This window comes from Lemur catta, chromosome 8 (assembly GCF_020740605.2).
Source record: "Lemur catta isolate mLemCat1 chromosome 8, mLemCat1.pri, whole genome shotgun sequence".
NCBI lineage: Eukaryota > Metazoa > Chordata > Mammalia > Primates > Lemuridae > Lemur > Lemur catta.
In genome coordinates, this window is record NC_059135.1 from 38405064 (window position 1) to 38409715 (window position 4652).

The following is a 4652-nucleotide window of genomic DNA, read 5'->3' on the forward strand; positions in this document are numbered from 1 at the left end:
CTTAACTGCCATGCTTACTAACATTGATCGACCTAACAACTCTAGTTCCAGGAATTTAGTCTGAGGAAATAGTTGACAAACACACACTAAGTAATATACATAGATCTTAATTGCAATAGATGTTCTGCACCAAAGTTAGGTGCCTGAGCAAAATATTCAAAGGATAGACATAAAAGCTAGTCCTCCTACCCTGGATCGCTCAGGCAAAGGCTAAAAAAGGGCTCAGAGGTTGGAAGGGGAAGTGGGTGTGTGACAAGGGTGTCTTTGGCTAAGCTGTGCTGTGAGGCCCCATGGGGGGAGGGGGTGGGGAACAAGGTGATCCTTACCTCCCGCTCAGTAACCTCTTCCTTTGCCAGGTTCCATCCTCTGAGAGGCCAGAAGACACAATTAGCAAGTAGAGAGGGGGAAGAGAGGAATGAGAGAAGAAGGTAGCTGTGCGCAGTGGCAGTATCGTAGCCAATGAGGTTTATCCGAGGCGCCATTACTGCTAATTGAAAACATTTCCCGTGACGACTTGCAGTATAGTCGGCTTTGGCAATTTTTGATGGTCCCTATGGGGACTGGACTGAAAAGAAAAGAAAAAAAAAAGAGAGAGAGAGAGAGAGAAGAAGGTGACCAATAGCACTGTGCAAAGGACAGGTGCCCCCCCCACTCCCTGGGCCTCAAGTAGGAGGAAGGAAGGAGAAATCCTACCTGTGAAGGAAGATTAAAGTTGATTCATAGCGTGGACTGTACTCTTCATTTCTAAATCATGCCAGCATTTGTAACTTAGACCATAGGCCAGTCTACTCCCAAAGAGTCAGGGGGCAGCCAAGTTTTCAGCCAGTGACAGGAGAAGCCTCCACCACCAAAGAAATTTTCAAGGGCTGGTGCGAGACACAGACAAGGAACTCACCGGGCCTGTTCCATGGAAAGCTTCCCAGAAAAAAATATTGCCTCCCAGAAAACTTGTCTCAATTTACATTCCAATGAGCAGCGTTCAGGAGGCTTTTTTTCCCCTCACCAAGAAAGCTCATGATCTATAATTTGGTTTTCCAAATAGACTTTCACTGTGTGAAGAGAACAAACCGAGTGGCTGACACAGATATATAGCTTGGCAAGTATATTTCTAATCGTAGATAAATAAATTGGCATTTTAATTGCTCAGCCAGCCAGCGTTTTAGGAGATTAGTTAACAGGAATAAGCCCCCTAGAATGAAGTCGCTTCTCAAGAAGACAGCGCGGCCCCACGCATGCCCGGCGGAGGACGGGGCAGGTCTCCGCGGCCCGGCCCTGGGGAAGCCGGCCGGCGGGCGGGTCTGCCCGGCCTTAGCACCGTTCAAACTGCGACAAGCAGAACAGCAGGCTTTGAGGAGCCAGGACAGGAAACGGCCTCCGGGGACCAAGAAACGAGATGTTCACAGATCCGCTGTCTAATTGCGAAGCAGCTAATCACAGAGCATCTAATTGCGAGGGAGCATTGAACAAGGAGTGGAAATCACCCCGACTCCGCCCGGCACGGAAGGAGCCCTGGGCCCGGCACGGCAGGTGCGGCCAGTGGGGCGGGACCGGCAAGCACGACACCAGGAAAACACTTAATCTCCCTGTTTATCCCCAGAAGGACTAATAACCAGAGTGAGAGGGAGAGCCGCGTTCTTCTTCATTTAGAAACGAGCTACCGCTAATGCCCGGCTCTCCAGGTTTATAGACCAAATACCTGCTCGCGCTAAAACTGCCACATACTATAAACCTCACCGCGGAAGTGAATCCATCACGTTCTTGCTCCCTTAAGAATAGCTTTTCCCCGGAGTACATAACCCATTACTGCATATCTTGTAGAAATCAAATGCAGGCTCTATCTTCTACCACAGAACAAATCGGTTTTGTAGAAAAATGCACAAATCATGAGATTTTGTTTTTCTTTAGCTCTAAGGCTTTTATTTCATTATAGTTATTGTTTTGTTCTTTTTCTTTGTTTTCTGGCAGCAATTCCTAAGGCATCACTACACTTGGATTGGAGCCAGAGCTAAGGAGGGGCTGTCATTCCTCACCTTGGTCTCTAGCCACGGGGTCAAGAGTGTCGCAGCCAACTCCACACCACATTGAGAAGTAGATGGACAGCCCCACAAATCCTTTCATTTATTTTGCACCCTTTTCTGACTCTTTGTCTCTCACTCTTTCTTACAAGTTCCTGATTTGATCCCTCCTATCAGGAGAAAAATCTCTGCCATGTCACTAACACTGTTGGTCACTAGACTCATGGCTCTGTGGGGTCAGGGATTTATGACTCACCTCTGTACTCCCCAGCCCCGCGCTGAGCTTGGCACCTGGTAAGCTGTCAGTGAACATTTGGGGAAAGAATCTGTATGTGAATGAAAAGATGAGCTGAATATATTTAAGGAGGACTAAGAAAAAGAATCCAAAGACTGGCCCTAATGCTGGGTCTTAAGAAAATTATTATTTGTTGAATGGCGACTGTGTTATCAGCAATAGGCAAGACACTTAAAATCTCACTTCATTCCCACGCCCCTCATATCACAGCCCAGGTACAGCAGTTACTGTACATATCTGGGCTTGTCTCTATGAAGACAAGCTGCTTCTAGAAACTGAGTTATTTTTTTTTCTGAGTTATTTTTGGAAGCAATTTAGAAACAAAGTAAGCATGACTTTAAGAAATAAGGATTGCATTAGTTTCTTGTCAAGTTCTTTTTTGTATTATGTCTTATCAATGCCCAACCAGATCTCTCTACCATTATCTATCTATCATCTATCTACCTAATTATCTATCTTTTCTTAAAGGTAAGTTGTATAGGCAAGGCAGGAGGAGTCAAAGCCATGTTTTATCAGGGAAAACTTTCATACACTTAAAAGACCATTTTGAATACCTGGATCCCATTATGGGCGATTTAAATTAATACAGAGGCCAGGTGTGGTAGCTCATGCCTGTAATACTAGCACCCTGGGAGGCCATGGCAGGAGGATTGCTTGAGGTCAGGAGTTCAAGACCAACCTGAGCAAGAACAAGGCCCTGTTTCTACAAAAAAATAGAAAAATTAGTCAGGGATGGTGGCTCACATCTGTAGCTCCAGCTATTCAGGAGGCTCAGGCAGGAGGATCACTTGAGCCCAGGAGTTTGAGGTTGCAGTGAGCTACAGTGACACAACTGCACTCTAGCCAGGGTGACAGAGCGAGATTCTGTCTCCAAAAATAATTACTTACTTATCCATTTAATTAATTAATATAGAATAGTGAGAGATGGTTAGAGTCAGGAAAGAAATGCAATACAACTGAGAAAATGACACTGTGTGCAATTTAATCTCTGAGGACACACAAGTTCCCCAAGTTTCTGCAGTGCTTTGGGGCACTACTGGGAATGTCACACAAAACTCACATTATCTTAAGAATGGGTTTAAACCACAGTGATACTATTAGGTTTTGATGTATCCCCACCACTGCACAACCGTAATTATCTCTTTCTCTTAAAGATAGAGTTTGGGGAGAAGGAATTATCTTAACTCTCTGGCTGGTTAAACTGAGCATAAACAAGAGTTCGTAGTGCTTTACTTCAAGGAACAAATAAGCTTCCTACATGTGGAGGCCCCTGTAGGCACGCGATGTAGCCCTTCCTCAGGCTCAGTGTTGTCAGATAGACAGATATCTTAAGATCATTTCCAATTTTCCAACCTCTAGAAAGGCATATTTACTTTCAAGAGAAGTGGTTTTGTTCTCCTAACTTTCCTTCCATTGCTGCATTCAGGATGCAACCACGTTCAGCGGCAGGGCTGACCAGCAGAGTGACAAGTGGACAACTTCTTGTGTGCGTGGCTGAGTGGTCGAGACCTGGCAATTGTTGCTGGAACCTCATTCAAGAAAACCGTTACCTCTAACTTTTATGATTCTAGTCTAAAGCATTGCTGAGCCTTGCTCACTGCAGCTCAAGAAAGAGAACTCAATGAGCACAAGAACTCTTTTAAAATATTTGTTTTCAAGAGAATTACTCAAACCTGCCTGCTATATGCAGTTTATGAGTAATTAGTTAGTCATTTTAATGTTATCAAAAACTCATGGTCAAGTGAATTTAAGATAATCCCCAAAGTAATTGTTTAAACACAAAGTAATATCAGGTTTTAAGTCTAGGTGCTTAGGGTAGCTCAGGGGGCCACACACTAAGAACTCTAATCTGTCAGTTCAGGTGGAAAGGGGGCAGTGGGGGCTTCCTCCTTGAACTCTGCTGTTCTCCCTCTCAGTGTAATTACACAGATGCCCAGAAATTCACTGGACCCTATTTAAAAATCCACCTCAATAGCCCCATAGTTTTCATGCCCTTTTTTTTTCCTTTTTTAAATGCTATATTTGATCCCCATTTAAATCTATTTTTTTCTTCCTCCATCTAGCCTTTAAAACCTAGAATCAGAGGGACAAATCTTTTACGGACCAATCTTCCCAGGTTTCCCCTCAGATGTCCATCTTTGTATACTTTACACACATTAAATAGCTGAGGATATAGCCCCACTGTTCCTCAGAGCCTCAGACTTTCATGTTGGCAAAGCACATAGATTCCATTAAACACAACCCTTGGGCTTCACAGTCTAGGAAATGGTCCAGCATAAAGGACTGCTACAAACTGTAAAGGGGAGTGCCCCTCCATTCAGGTCTCCCCAGGCACTTCCTCA

At 44.5% G+C, this 4652-nt stretch overlaps 1 pseudogene; it reads left to right on the forward strand.

Annotated features, from left to right (window-relative positions):
• Positions 1-430: 430 nt before the first annotated feature.
• Positions 431-560, forward strand: LOC123644295 (annotated as a pseudogene).
• Positions 561-4652: the final 4092 nt, after the last annotated feature.